The 17,042-nt window shown below is 37.9% G+C and overlaps 1 protein-coding gene and 1 non-coding gene across 3 annotated transcripts in view; both read left to right on the forward strand.

The window, feature by feature from the left end:
* TENT4B (terminal nucleotidyltransferase 4B) overlaps nt 1-17,042 on the forward strand; it is a 68,308-nt gene that overhangs the window by 17,452 nt on the left and 33,814 nt on the right. The gene's annotated exons all lie outside the window — the stretch shown is intronic.
* LOC115870810 lies at nt 7,912-8,045 on the forward strand. Its single transcript, XR_004046936.1, has one exon. It is a non-coding gene; the product is annotated as a small nucleolar RNA SNORA70 (small nucleolar RNA).

Raw genomic sequence — 17,042 nt, forward strand, 5'->3', positions numbered from 1 at the left:
GAGACTTCGTACCCATTAGTACTTACTTGCCCCTTTCCCCCACTTCCAGTCTATGTTCTGTATATCTGATTTTTCTATTCTGTGTATTTCCTATAAGTATAAGATGTGGCCTTTGTGTTTATCTTTTTTCTACTTAGCATAATTTTAATATACTTTACTTATATTATATTTTATATAATAACTAAATTATATAAAATAAAATACTTTTATTATGATTTAAAGGTTTATAGAGCTGATTATAAATTATACATGGATATTTTGTACACATTTTTTCAATATATTCATTTCAATCCTCATTTTACTATTATCCCTCTTTCACCCTGTGTTTCCTATTTCTGTGTCTCCTTTCTAATATATTTTCTAGGTTCATCTATGTTGTAGCATGTAACAGTACTTCATTTCTTTCTGTGGCTGAATACTCCATTATATGGATATGCCAAATTTTGTTTATTCGTTCATCAGTTGATGGACATTTGGGGTTGTTTTCACTTTTTAGCTTTTATGTATGAATAATGCTGCTGTGAACAGCAAACACACATTTTTGTTTGAACACCTCGATAAAAGAGGAAGTTTCAAAAATTTTGTGGAAAAATGAACTTTTTGAAATGCACTGTATAAGTAGGATTGAAATTACTATTTTCTGTGGTTAAAATACGTTGAACCATTTGTGGATGTGCCAGGCTACTCTCCACAATGGTTGCACCATTTTATCTTTCCACCGTAGGGTGTGAGGGTTTGGGATTTTCCACATCTTTGCCAGCTCTTGTTATTTTATTTTATGTTTGGCCATCTTTTTGGTGAGTGTGGTGTGATAATGTCATTGTGGCTTTGAATTACTTTTCCCTAATGACTAATTCCCTAATGTGCATACACTGGACTGCTACCCCAAAATTGGAGATTTGCGTCTACCCAGAAGTTCTTTAGAAGAAAGGCCTATCACTGTGCTTATGGAAAACCAGCGATTGAATGTCCTATTGTGACACACATTGGGTTGCCATGAATCATGGCTGGCTCTACACTTTCGGTTTGTTTTGTTTGAGACAGGACACACTGAGAATCTTTCATTTGTCATTTGACCTTTGTATACCTTCTTTGGACAAATACATTCAAATCCTTTGACGTTTTGGGACTGTTTTCTGTTGAGTTATAAGAGTTCTTGATTTAATCTGGTTACCTACATTTATCACTTATGATAGGGCTTCAAAAAGTTCACAGGATGAATGAGGGGGAGTGCAGAGTGGGGACCCAAAGCCCATCTGTAGGCAACTGGACACCCCCTCACAGAAGGGTCATGGGGAGGAGATGAGCCAGTCTCAGGGTACAGGGTAGCAACGATGAAACATACAACTTTCCTCTAGTTCTTAAATGCAACAAATGCACAAATGTGCTTGGCACAATGGATGTATGTATGGATTGTATAAGAGTTGTATGAGCCCTCAATAAAATGATTTTTTTTAAAAGTTCACGGGAAAATGGAATTAAAAGATAATGGGCTTTTTCCCATGAACTTTTTGAAGCCCTCAGTGGATAATTTATCGGTATGCCTTTCCATACTATAGATTACCTTTTGCTTTCTTGATTGTGCTTTTTGAAATAGGAAAGATTTTTTATTTTTATAAAGTGTAGTTTGTCTGTTTATTCTTTTGTTGCTTGTGCTTTGGTTGCCATATCTAAAAAATAATTGCCTCATCTAAAATCATGATGTACACCTATCTTTTCACTATGAGTCAAAATTGACTTGGTATCAGGGGTTTTCTTTTAAAAGTTTTATTGTTTTGATTTGTATATTTTGGTTTTTGATCCACTGTGAGCTAATTGTCCTTTATGGTATAAGGTAGGTGTCCAATTTGATTTTTTGTATGTGACTATCCAATTGTGTCAGCACCATTATTGAGTAAACTATTCTCTTTTTTTAGAAATAGTTTCTTTTTTTTCTTAAAAAACTTTTTTATCAATCATTTTATTGGGGGGGGGGCTCTTACAAATCTTATGATAATCCATCTTTCACTGGTCTTAAGCACACTTGTACATATGTTACCTTCAACATTTCCCAAACATTTTCTTTCTACTTGAGCCCTTGGTATGAGCTCCTCTTTTTTTCCCCCTCCCGCCGGCTTACTTCCACCCTCGTGAATGCTTGACCAATGATATATTGTTGTTGTTATTTTGTGTCTTACACTGTCTGTTGTCTCCCTCCACCCACATTTGTTATTCGTTCCCTTGGGTGGGCTATATATACGTACAACCTTGTGATGGGTTACTTTTTTCTACTCCCCTGTCCTTACCATCCCCCTACCCTCATGATACTGCTACTCCCACTACTGTTTCTGAGGGTTTTATGTGCCCTGAATTCCATGTGTCTAAAGCCCTTATCTGTACCAATGTGTCTGGTCTAGCCAGATTTGTAAGGTAGAACTGGGTCATGGTAGTGGCAGCGAGGAAGCATTCTGGACCTAGAGAATTGATGTGCATTTTGTTGGTGCTATCCAGCACCTTGGTTGAATTGTCCCTTCCTTGTAACCCTTCTGTGGGTGGGATGTCAGTTGTTTACAGAAGGACTTTGGGTCTCCACTCCAACCCCCCTCTTTCACATTGATTTGGATCTTTTGTTTTGGATCTTTTGATACTCAATACTTGATCTCATTGACACCTAATGATCACACAGGCTGGTGTGATTCTTTCATGCGGGCTTCCTTGCTAGATGGTTGCTTGTTTAACTTCAAGCCTTTAGGACCCCAGGCACTATGCAGTAGAACCCTGACCTCGACTTCGCTAATCTGTTCTTGAAGGAATGTCTAGAATTCGATGCAGTTGAGTTCTGAATCAATTTTTCCCATAAAAAATAACTGAAAATTGATTAATCCGTTCTCGATCACTAAGTTTTTACCCCAATCTTGCCTTTTAATACAAAACATTAAACAGAAATTTCAAAGTAAATAAGTTCAGAGTTAATTAATATAATTTAACTAAGAAACACAACATTAAAAAAGTTTTTAACAACTACAGTATGGCCCATACCTTGAACTTGACGAGGATCTGGATCTGTGACACAGATGTGGAGAGGAGGTATAGGGATGTTTGGAAGGAGAATCCCCTTCCATAAAAATCAACTGGCTTTTTGAGTATTGATGCAGTTGAGTACTGGGGTTCTACTGTGTCTTTTGATAGCCGGGCACCATCCACTTTCTTCAGCATATTTGCTTATGTACCCGTTTTGTCTTCAGCAATCATGTCAGGTAGGTGAATATCAAAGAGTACCAGGTTACTAAAACACAGTGTTCTTGTGTTTAGGGAGGCCTGGAGTAGAGGCCCAAAGTTTGTCTGTTATCTTAATACTTAACATATAAATATATGTACATTGGCCTCTATCCTTTTCATTATAAATGAATACATTTACATATATACATGTCTATAGCTATACCTTTATAAATAGCTTTTGCCTCCTACTTCTTTCCTCTATTTCCTTTCACCTTCCTCCTATCCCATTATCATGCTCATCCTCCGGACCCTTATAAGTATTTTCCAATTGGGTCTGATGAGGTGCCAAGCCCTGCCCCCTGAGTCAGAAGTCTGTTTTTAGGATTCCTCAGGGACTTTGTTGCTTTGCTCCCCTTGCTGCCCTGTTGCACTCCCTTTACGCTTTGCCCTGCTGTGCACCGGGCAGACCAGGCACACTTTATGCACAGTCTCCAGTGATGTCCCCCATAGGGACATGGGTCAGTGAGGGAATGTCGTGTGTCGTTGTCATTGTTGTGGTTGTGGGGCCGGCTCTATAGCTGCTCCAAGTGGGGATATCGTCCCCAGGGCATGGTGGGCCATGATGAGGTTCTCTCTCTCTCTCTTTCTCCCACTTAGTTTTAACATGAAAGGGTTTTGTACATTTTAAAGCTTTCATCAAGTTATTCTGTAGAAAAATTGGGTTACACTGTCCTTACAATCAACAGTATATGTGAGTCACAGTGTTTTCTAAATCTTTCCTAATAAATGTATTGGTATGAACAACCAAACTAATATAAAATAAGATTTGATCAAACATTAGTGAAAATAATATTTCATGGGTTCACATTCTTGACTTTTATTTTTCATTTGCTTGTTGTTTTCCTCATACATTTAAAAAAAGATATTTTTGTCTTTTTCTTGCTAAGATTTAAGAACTCTTTATTTATACTAAGCCTTGATCTATTCTGTTGTATGTGTGCATATACATATGTATTTTGCTTTTGATTTTTAAATGTTTTATTAGCGGACTTTTGGCAGGATGTTAGACCAAGCAAATATACTACAGAGATCCTCTACAACAAATACATAAAAATCCAAATGAAACAGATGCCGATGATAATCTTAGATACCTGAACTTCAGAGAAAAGGATAGAGAAGTGGATTGAATTCTAACTAGAAGAAGATGCTGAGCAAAGTAGTGAGAGAAGAGACAAACCCATGAATTGTCTACTGTCCAGTTTTAGTTTTTTAAAGTAACATTAGATTGAAACAGTGAACTGACAAAACAAATGCATACTTGTGACTGAGTATGAAAATGCAATTGTGCCCATGGCCTAGCCGCATTTATACTTCTTACAGCCCCACCAACTCACTAACCACTACTGTACCAGCTGATCATCAAGAGACGGCAGTCAAAATCAGCTGTGCCTGTCCTCAGTTGTGCCACATGAACTGAACAGAGAACTTTGTACACTCTCACATTCTTTAACAGACCTACGAGGAGATTGATGGTGAATGTCTGAGAACACTAGCATATCATCAATTAAATACAAATACAAAAACAAAACAATTGCAGTTCACGTAAAGAAATAAGATAAAGTGGCTCAAACATGTGACCAAAATACAGCCAGAAGACCTTCTAAAAAATCGCATAGAAGCTGCTTGATAAGTAGTTAAAAATAATGATATTTAGGTCATTTGAAATAAAATCGACAAATCCCAGCAAATCCCCCCCCCCAAAAAAAAAGATGAAGTAGTCTGTGGTGAAGAAAGAGAAATCCAGGTTATCAGAAAGAATAGCATATGGCCTCTTAAAGATTTATCATTAAAACAAGAGCCATCAAAATGAGGCATCAGCTAATTCCACATGGAAGCACGTCAGCATGCATGATCCAAGGATTGCATATAATAAAATCCAAACCTGAGGAGGGAGTGGTATAAGAGCTTAAATTCTGAACCCCTGGTTTCAGAAGGCTGCAATAACAGTGAAAACCCAAAGCCCATTTGCAGAGTCTCCCATGTAGATTAAACCTTTGATGAGTCCCCTCTGACTATGAACCAGAGCTAGAAAAGGCCTTGTTACATTGTAGGATGGATTACTGCAATTGTATCTACTGCAGTGTGACACAATTGTCACTGATGTTGCCCTTGACTTAATGTATAATTGCTCCAGTTTTAATTTTCCACTTTGTTATCAATTGAGGGTTTTCTTAGTTTCATTGTGTTGTTGTTGGGCTGTATTCTGTCTTGATACATGATTTCCTGTATATGAAACCCAGATTAGGTAAACCTGTAGAGAGAACAACTGGATCAATAGGTTCAAAGGGATAAGACAAAGCAAGCTGGCAGGAAGTGGGGAGCTAATAACAATTATTGCAAGGAAGAGGAGATGTCTTGGAATTGATTGTATTGATGGCTGCACAACTCTTATGAATGTAATTGAACTGTAGAAGTGTATGAGATGTAAATTGTGTATTGGTTGAAATTGTTAAAAATGAACTATAAAAATAGAAAAGGAGAAGATGAAAAGCACAAACAATGAAGTAGATGATATCATAATAAAACTAATGGAAATAAAAAGGATGATAACAGAATACCATGAAATTTGAAAACCTAGAAGAAATAGACATATTTTCAGAAACATAAAAAGGCTACAAAGCAAATTGACAACAATAAATTCATAGCTACCAACAACAACACTGACTGTAAGTGGATTAAATACACAAGACAGCAGGAAAGAGTAGCAGAATGGATAAGAAAGCAGTTCACATTGGTCTACTGGTTATAAGAAACACATCTTAGATATAAAGACAAAACTAGAATAAAAGTGAAAGGATGGAAGAAAAAATTTCAAACTAATACCAATTTTTAAAAAGTAGGCATGCCAAGACTAATATTTTAACAAAATAGACTTCAAGGCTAAATTAATCATTCAAGACAAAAACAAACAATTCCCCAACTCACTGTCATTGAGTCAATTCCAACTCATAACAACCCTATACACAGCGGTTCTCAACCTGTGGGTTGCGACCTCTTTGGGGGTCGAACGACCCTTTCACAGGGGTCGCCTGATTCATAACAGTAGCAAAATTAGTTATGAAGTAGCAACAAAAAGAATTTTATGGTTGGGGGTCACCACACACGAGGACCTGTATTAAAGGGTTGCGGCATTAGGAAGGTTGAGAACCACTGCTATAGAACAAGGTACAACTGCCCCCGTGGGTTTCTGAGACTGTAACTCTTTATGGGAATAAAAACCTCATATTTCTCCCATGGGGTGGCTGCCTTATCTTTCTCCCAAGAAGTGCCTGGTAGTGGTGAACTGCTGACCTTCTGGCTAGCAGCTCAACACATAACCAAATATGCCACCAAGGCTTTGAGACAAAGAAAAGACAATGATTAAAGGACAATTGAACAAGAAGATATAATCATAATAAATATTTGTGTACCCAACAAAAAAGCCTTCAAAATAAACTAACTCTTACAGTTGAGTCGACAAGAGAAGTAGATAACACTGCAGTGGACTAGTAGGAGACATCAATGCACCGCTCTCAAGGAAGGACAGAACAGCTGCGAAGAATGTAAAAAAGACTCAGAAGAGCTAAATCAAACAATCAACTTGACTTCTCAAACTTGTACAGAACAGTCCATCCCATAACAGCTCAATGTACATTCTTTTCCAGTGTCCATGGAACATTTTCCAGAATATACCATTTATTAGGCCACAGAGCAAGTTTTGACAGATTTAAAAACATTGATACTAAAACCGTTTCTTCAGATCAGAATAGGAATAAGGGGAAAAATACATTGAAATTGCACAATACCATAAAACTACTAGATAACTGTAGAAATAAAGAATGAAATTTGTAAAATTCCTGAAACAACCTAGAACAGAATTACAAAGCACCAAAATCTTTGCAACACTGCAAAAGCAGTACTCAGAGGGCAATTTATAGCAGCGAATGCACACATCAAGAAAGAATGAACAAAAATCAGTACCTTAACATCTTCAGTAATTGAACAAGAGCAGCAGAATAAACATTCAGCCACCAGAAGACAATAAATAATAAAGCAGAAGTAAGTGAATCAGAAAACAGAAGAAAATTAGAAAAATTAACAAGACAACAATTTAGAGGAAAAGCAAATATCAAATAAACAAAAAGAGTAACATCACAAGAGAACCAACTGAAAATAGAAAAGACAGTAACAGTACCACGAAGTACTGTACGCCAATGAGTTTGGAAACCTAGAAGAACTGGACACGTCTGGAAACATACTATTAAATCAACACAGACTGACGTAGAAAACCGCAACAAACCCAGAACAAAAGAAGAAATAGATCAAGCCGTTAAAAAACTCTCCTCGACCAAAAATAAGTCTAAGACCAAATGATTTCACCAGGTAATTCTACAAAGCATTCAAGGAAGAGTTGACACCAATTCTACACAAACGCTTCCAGAATATAGAAAAGGGTATTAAACTCTAAATTCATTTTATGAAGCAGGCATAACCCGGATACCCAAATCAAGCAAAGACATTACCAGTACAAAAATTATAGACTGATAACTTGTGAATGTAGAAGCCAAAGTTCTCAATAAAATCGTAGCCAATAGAAGCCAACAAAATATATATAAAAATTCAAGTGGGATCCATGCCAGGTATAAAGGATGGTTCAACATTAGAAAAGCAATTTAGCAGCCAATTAAGCCGATTGTCGTCCTCCTGGTGGGGGCCGGTGTGCAATGGCTGCAAACAGCTAGCCTCCTTGGAAGTGTATGCAGCCCATTGGTGTGTGTAGGCTGCCCTAAGGGACTTTGGAGACAACTCTTTGTTGCTTTCTGATGCCTCTGGCCTGACTAATTTCTGCTCTCCCTAAATCAGACTCCAAACTGGGATGCCAGGTGCTCTGGGTTTGAAACCTCAAGGCCTGGTGGCTAGAGTCCACACTGGCCAGGTTGTCATGTCTGTGACACTAAGCTCTAAAACAAGGAATGTGTGATTGAGGCCTTATGCAAGGCCAAGTTCAAGTTCCCTGGGCGCCAGAAGATCCACATCTCCAAGAAGTGGGGCTTCACCAAGTTTAATGCCGATGAGTTTGAGGATATGGTGGCTGAGAAGCGCCTCATCGCAGATGGCTGTGGAGTCACATGCATCCCTAAATGGCCCCTTAGACAAGTGGCGGGCCTGCATCCATGAAGGCCTTTGTAGCCCTGCGCTGCCTCACTTGTACCCACCAAATAAAAAGTGAACTTCCTGATTTTAAAATAAGTAATTTAATCCACCATATACATAAAACAATGGAAAGGAGCTACTTGGTCATACCAATTGATGCAGAAAAAGAGCATGACAGAGTCCATCACCTAGTACTGATAAACCACCCAGGAAAATAGGAGTGGAAGAGACGATCCTTAGCACAATAAAACAATTACATAATGAAAAGGTGAGTGTCCAACATAGCACTCAAAGGGGAGAAACGAAGAATTAAGCTTGCAAATGGGAATCAGACAAGAATGCCCTTTATCGCCAGTCTTACTCATTATTGTGCTGGAAGTTTTACAGCTATTAAGAGATCAAAAAGATATCAAAGGCATTTAAATTGACAAAGAAGAAGTAAAACTCTGTAGGTGATATCTATATGTAGAAAGCTCCAAAAATTGGACAAGAAAAATAGAAATAATTGAAAGTTTTGGCAGCATGACAGGATAGAAACTTAATAGATAATTGATCAAGGATTCATGAGGGTGGGAAGATGGGGGAAGGAGGGGGGAGAAAGAAGAGCTGATATCAAGGCATCAAGTAGAAAGAAATGTTTTGGAAATGTTTATGGCAGCATATGTACTAATGTGCTTAATGCAATTTAATGATGGATTGCTATAAAATATGTAAGAGTCCCCCAATAAAATAATTAATAAAAATATACAGATAATAAGCTTAATATATGAAATTCCATTGGATTCTTGTCTACATATTAAGAGAGCTCTGAAAAGAGAATCAAGAAAACAATGCCATTTATAATAGCCATGCAGAAAGATGAAATGCTTAGGAACAAACCTAAATGCAGAGAAACATTTGTATAAGGAATCTGTAACACTACAAGACGATACCAGAGAGACCTACATAAATAAAAAATTATTTCATGTTTATCCAGAGTAAGATGTAACATTTTGAAAATGTCAATCCTACCCAAAGTTTAAATATTACACAATTTTGATCCAGATCCTAGCATCATTCTTTAAAGAAAAAAACAAACAAAAGAGCCTGGTAATAGTATAGTGGTAGATACAGAGACCAATGAAACAAAACAGAATAGAAAGCCCAGAATAAATCCATCCGCCTGATTTCGACAGAGACAACTGAGGGCTGAATATATTAAATAGGGAAAAGATAATCTCTTCAACAACTGGTGCTGGCAGAATTGGATTTCCATTCGCAAAAGATTGAAGCAGGACCGTATACAAATCGTATACAAAACACTCCATATACAAAACAAACTAGGTGGATCAAAGACCTAAATGTAAACACCAGAATTACAAACTTCATTGAAACAGGGACAAACTTAAGCCCCCTAATACATGGCATAAACACACAATCAGACATAATGAAACACACACAACAACAACTGAATGTAAAATAGGTTTCTGGGACCTCCTGTAAGTCACAGTTATGGGCATTAAAAGATTTCATCAAATGAGTAAAAGAGAACCCACTGACTGGTAAACAATTCTGACATTGATAAATCAGACAAGCGACTGATCTCTAAAATCTATAGAAAATTTCAACATCTCTAATCCAGTTAAAAGGCAGAGGACATGAATAGATACTTTGTCAAATAATACATCCAAGCAGCCAACAAACATGAAGAAATACAATCACTAGCCACCTGAGAGATGCACATCAAGACAATGAGATACCGCCTCACACTGGCATTGGTAGCAAAGTTAAACAACAGTAGCAATGACACAGAAAATAACAAGTGTTGGAGAGGTTGTAGAGAGATTGCAACCTTCATACACTGTTGTGGGATAAAAGAACTGTACAACGACTTCCTCAAATAACTGGGAATAGAAATATCATGTGACCTAGCAATCCCTCTACTTGGCATATGCCCCAAATAAATAAGAACCATAGATGTATAAGCATACATATTCATCATGAAACTATTCACTATTAATAGCAAGAACATGAAAGCAATGTAAATGTCCATCAGTTAAAGAATGGATAGACTTTGGTACGTCCGCACAATGGAAATACTATACATCACTAAAGAATAATGACAAAACTGTGAAGCACCTCATGATATGATGGATTTGGGGCACCTTGTGCTGAATGAAGTTAGTCAACCACAAAAGGACGGATATTCTATGAGACCTTGCTGTGAAAGAAAGGAAAAAAACACAGTACAAAGCTTTTTTATACCAAAAGAAATAGACTGATGATTGCCAGGGTTGGGAGGGAGGGGAAGCAACAGACAAGAGGGGAAACTAGGGTAAAGAGGAAGATAGTACTCCACAAAAGTGAGAAAATGGGGGAGAGGGAAGAAGGGACAGGGCAAGCTGTTGGGAAGTTTGGTAAGTTGTTTAAATTGTTGAATAAAGAAAAATGATGAACTGTAAACCCCCACCTAATTCACAATAAAAAGTAAGAATAAAGAAGGGAAGGGAAGGAAGAACGAAGGAAGATAGATTTTACTAGAAGACTAAAAAACAAATGCCCAGAATACGTAAAACTTTTTGACAATGACATACTGGGGACATATAAAAAACTTTAACACATCAAGAAGAAAAAGGCAAATAATTAAATTTTTTAAAGGTGGAGGACATGGCCGAAGAAGACATTCAAGCCACTAACAAACATAAAGAAATGAGTTGCACTGAAGCTAATAATGAGATATCATTTTATCCCAGCATTAATAGCAAAGGTCAAAAAGCTAAAGCATAACAAATGATGGTAAGTACGTGGAGGTATTGGAACCCTCATACACTGGTAAAGGATTGTAAATTTGTAACCTCTGTGGGAAAAGGGTATGGAGCTTCCTCAAAAAACTGGAAATTGAAATATATGAGCTAGCAATCTGTCTACTTGGTATATATGCTAGAGAACTAAGAGCCATTACATGGATATATGCAAAACCATGTTCATCGCAAAACTATTCACAATAGCAGAAAGATGGACACTATGTGCTATTATAGTGGGAGAATGAATACACTTTTGTACATACATACAACGGCATACTACAGAACTTTAAAGAATAATTATGAATCTACAAAACCCCTTTGTGATAGGGAGGGGTTGACTAGAGAAGAAAAAATCCAGAGACACTCATATAAGTATGAGAGAGACGTTTATATCAAGAAGTAATTATATATCAAGAGAACATCCCAGGCCAGTCCAACTCAAATCCATGATCTCCTCTTCAGACTCACAGCCACATGCAATGATGCAGACTGCAGGAAGACCACAGGCTGGTAGGGGCAAAGTCCCATGGACCCAGTGATGGAGGACACATCTCCAGGGTTTTGGGAGGTCCCAGCGTGGCTTGCCAGCAGGAAAATGAAGGCAGAGAGAGGGGGGAGGTTCTCAAGACCCTCCTTATGGGAAGGTCACGCCCGGAAGGCGGCACAACCAGGAAGTGACCTGATTGACAGGATAGACTCCGCCCTACACTGTATCTTCAAGTCCACACGAGAGTATACATGTACCGCATCCTAATAATATGAATGATCCCGGAAGAGATGAGGACTGAAATTACTCAGTGACTAAAGGACAAATGCGAGGGGGGTACCCTCCCCCCAAAATCGGATTTTTTTTTGAACGCTATCTATTTAATTTTTTTTTTTACACCTTATCACCTTCAAAGGACTCTTCATTGCACTTAATATGTTTGTCAAATCTGCGATTCCATTTTTGGAAACATTTTCCAAACTCATCTGTTTGGATGGCAGACAGCACCCCTTGTTTTTTCTTTACCTCTTCTACACTGCTCTGCATTTGAGAAAACAAAAAGAAGTTGCACAGAGCAAAGTCAGGTGAGTCAGGTGTGTGGGGCAAGAGAGGCATGCTGTGTTTTTTTGCCCAAAACTTGTGTACTCCAATGGCTTGTGAGCAGGTGCTTTGTCCTGGTGGGAAAACCAGTCCACCATCTGCCACGAATCAGGCTTTTTCTGTCACACACTGTTATACAATCTCTAAATAGAAAGCTTGATTAACAGTCTGACTTGGTGGAATGAACTCCAAATGCACTATGAGTCGACATTTTCATCTGTTGAGGAAGTGAATGGATGTCGAAAACAAGGTTTGCCATCAATCAATATTTCACCTTTTTTTGAAACAAGAAAACTACCCATCCACTTGAGTTTTCCCCATAGCACTGTCCTGGTAAGCTCTGTTCAACATCACAACAATATCTGTGGCATTTTTCCTGAAAAGGAAGCAACATTTCACAGTCGCACTCTTAAATCAGCCATTACAAAAAACAAGGTTCACATGAAACTACTTTTACAAAAAATTCACTACGTCCAGCGAGAACCTTCCCAGGCAACGTCACTGGGTGCACTAACTCAGAGAGAGTTGCTCGGGTGCTCGCCTAGTGAGGAAAATGCATATTGCGAAAGCTCCATTCTGCCCAGCATGATTCTGTTTTTTTTGGGTACCCCCTCAATATAATATAAAGCAAGCACTGAAAGTAGGCACAGAACAGCAATAAAAAAGAGTCTAATATCGTAAAAGTAAGGGAAAGTAAAATTAAGGTTAGAAAAAAGCAAAGGATAAGAAATAAAACTAGTAAAGGGAAAACTGAAAAAGAAAAGAATATTAAACAAAATTAAGAGAAATGAAGAAAAACGAGAAAGAAGAAGGGAAAAGGAGAAATGAGAAATGAAAGTAAAAGAAAACAGAGAAAGTAAGGATAAAAATCGAGATGGGGAAAAGTATAGAAAAGAAAGGAGAAAACTGGGGCAGAGGCAGAATCCAGAGAGAAAAGTAGTATGGGGAGCTGGACTGTTCTGGATATGATATTCTGCCAGCCAGGGAATGAGGAAGGAGTAAGGAGACGAGAAGCTGATCTTGTTCCTGATATCCTAGCAGGCTAGGGTTAGGAGCCTCATCGGGAAGTGGTATAGGTTTTAGATTGCCATGGTGCTTGCTCCTGGAAAAGAACCTCTTTCGGGCCCAGAGGATAACTGGGAGGGAGGTGGTTGTGAAAGAAGTTCTTGCCCACCCAGAGTTGCTGTTGACAAGCTGCTTGTCTGGCATCATGCTCTCTCCTGTTCTCATGAGGTCAGTATTCAAACCACTTTTCTATCCTTTCTTCTGAAGCTCAAGGTTCCAGGATTATCATCTGTATCTGTTTTCTGTGATTCCAGTGTCTTTGTTGTAGAGCTGCGGTTCTCAACCTGTGGGTCGTGACACCTTTGGGGGTCGAATGACCCTTCACACGGGTCACCTAAGACCATCGGAAAACACATTTCCGATGGTCTTGGGAACTGAGACACTGCTCCTCTCTCCATCTCCAGGTGGGTCTGCCCACATGTAGATATGCCCACATACGAGTACCCAGCGTGATGACATCATCATGCCAACTCCATCACATGCATCTCATACAAATACAAGTGTATGTGACAGGGTTGGCGCCGTAATGTACTTATGCGAACCAGTCACATGTGTAGAGAGTGGCTACTATGTGGAAAGCAGCTGCTGTGTTGTAAACAACTACTCTGTTAAAAGCAGCTACTGTGCTGAAAGCAGCAATATTGGAGGTAAAACGACACTTCATGAATTATGATTACTGGGTAAATGTAAAACCATGTACTGTAAAATCATCAACTACTGCAAAAAAAAATCTATACCATGGGAACTGAATCTGGATGCTGATCACTCTTTTTATATTCAACTGTGGTTGATGTGAATACTGCCCCCTTGTGATAGTAATGTGTATGTAAAAAGAACAACACAGAATGGTAAAACATAGGAAACTTTAATGAACTGTATGACTGCACTATGCCATGTATCATCTTTTGTATTATTAAAGCTATTGTTATATATTATTTTCATTAACAACCCATCCCATGACAATGGATCGTGTAGAGGTGAATGTTAAGAAAAGAAAATATAATGAGGATTTTTTACAGATGGTTTACCTCAACAATTACAGCAGGAATTGAGAAACTGCAATGTGTTATTTGTTGTAAAGTTCTATCAGCCAAATCTATGAAGCCGAACAAACTAAAATGCCATTTTGATAGCAAGCATCTGAGCTTTGCCGGCAAGCATACCAACTATTTTAGAAGCAAAGCTTATGGACTCAAGAAAGTCAGACTTGACACTGGTGGCAAGGACCACAAACAAAATGTAGCAGCTGTTGAAGCTTCATATTTAGTGGTACTCAGAATCGCCAGAGCTATGAAACCTCACTCCATTGCTAGGATTTACTGTTGCCAGCGGCCAAAGACTTTGTTCGAGTTATGATTGGAGATGAATTTGTTACAAAATTGAGTGCGCTTTCCCTATCTAAGGACACTGTCCGCAGAAGAAGAGATGACATGTCTGTTGATATTTTTGATTTGCTAATCCAGGAAATTAAATCTGCTCTACTTCTAATATTTAGCATCCAGCTTGATGAATCTACAGACGTTGCAAATTGTTCACAGTTACTGGTTTACGTGAGGTATATTAATGATGGCGCCTTTAAAGATGAGTTTCTTTTCTGCAAACCTCTTGAAAGGACAACTACTGCACATGATGTATTTGACACAGTTGGTTCATTTCTGAAAGTGCATACGATCTCTTGGGAAAAGGTTTGTGGTGTTTGCACAAATGGTGCTCCAGCTATGCTAGGATGTCGATCTGGATTTCAACGTTTGGTACTGAATGAGTCACCAAAAGCCATTGGAACTCACTGTATGGTTCATCGACAAATATTAGCAATAAAGATGCTGCCACAAGAGTTACAAGAAGTAATGAAAAGTGTCATAAGTTGTGTCAATTTTGTAAAGGCAAGCACTTTAAACCGTCGACTGTTTTTGCAACTGTGCAACGAGTTGGATGCGCCGAATTAATACTCTGCTGTTTCACATGGAAGTGAGATGGTTGTTGAAAGGAAAATATTTAAAATGTGTTTTTGAGCTTCATGATGAACCCCAAACGTTTTTTAATCAGAAAGCAAGTCCGCAGTTCGAAGCACTTTTAAGTGATAAAAGTGAACTGCAGAAAATAGCTTACTTGGTTGACATCTTTGTCTTCTTGAATGAGTCAAATTTATCACTGCAAGGACCAAATGCAACATGCCTTGATTTGTCTGAAAAGATCCGATCATTCCAAATGAAACTTCAGCTTTGGCAAAAAAAAAAAATGGATGAAAATAAAATTTACAGGTTGCCTACCTTATCTGCTTTCTTTGAGGAACATGACATTGAACCAACCAGACAAAAGGATTATGATGATAATTTCGGTGAAAGAACACTTGCACATGCTTGCAGACAAAATTTCATCATAGTTTCCAAATCCAGCTGACACCCCATTTGCACTTGCCAGAAGCCCATTCACAGTCAAGGTTGAAGGTGTTCCTGAGACAGCACGAGAGGAGTTCATTGAACTTATTAACAGTGATGCAGCGAGAACTGATTTCTTTACAATGCCAGTTACAAAATTCTGGATCAAGTGTTTGCAGTCAGATCCTGTTCTGTCTGAAACTGTTGCACCTTCGTCTTCCATTTCCAGCAACATATCTTTGTGAAGCAGGGCTTTCCAGCTTGTTGGTTATCAAGCCTAAATACAGAAGTAGACTTGTTGTGGAAGATGATCTTCATTGTGCTCTTGCAAAGACTGGCCCGAGAATTTCTGATCTGGTGAGAAAGAAGCTGTCTCAACCTTCGCACTGACGTTGGCTTTTTACACATACTGTCGCAAAATGTGTCAATGTAGTTTACTGTTGTTTTATTAAGACTGTTACCCATGCTACACCATGCTTCCAGACAAAATTTCATTTATTTGTAATTAGAAATAAATATTTCACAATATATAATTACATATTGTTTTTGTGATTAATCACTATGCTTTAATTATGTTCAATTTTTAACTATCAGATATTTACATGATGATTCATAACAGTAGCAAAATTACAGTTATGAAGTAGCAATGAAAATAAGTTTATGGTTGGGGGGTCACCACAACATGAACCGTATGAAAGGGTCGCAACAGTAGGAAGGTTGAGAACCACTGTTGTAGAGGGTCTATGCAGCACATCTGCCTTGCTGGAAGTACAGCTCATATGCTTTAAACTACAATGGTAAATTCCATCATAAAGTTATGTAAATGAATAGAAAAATACTACAATATCCAATAAACATGGAGAATATTCTCAACATTACTAGGAATCAAATAATAAAATCAAGGCATGCTAGTATAATGGTAATTAAAATATATATTTACAAGTTATACTACATAGGTGTATGAATATATATGTATGCATATATAGTTATAAAGTAAGCCTTTCTGTTAAAGTTATTTTAATCTCTAGATTTAATCATTGTTAGCAATGTAGTATATAAACCTTTTATATGGGGAAAATATATACATGCACACAGATTTTTTAAAAATCATTTTATTGGGGGCTCGTACAACTCTTATCAAAATCCATACATATATTAATTGTATAAAGCACATTTGTACATTTATTACCCTCATCATTCTCAAAACATTTGCTCTCCACATAACCCCCTGGCATCAGCTCCTCATTTTCCCCCTCCCCGCTCCCCCCTCCATCATGAACCCTTGATAATTTATAAATTATTATTTGATCATATCTTACAATGCCCGACGTCTCCCTT

This window comes from Echinops telfairi, unplaced genomic scaffold (genome assembly GCF_000313985.2).
Source record: "Echinops telfairi isolate 266 unplaced genomic scaffold, ASM31398v2 ScPeMD7_2291;HRSCAF=2852, whole genome shotgun sequence".
In the NCBI taxonomy this organism is placed as follows: domain Eukaryota; kingdom Metazoa; phylum Chordata; class Mammalia; order Afrosoricida; family Tenrecidae; genus Echinops; species Echinops telfairi.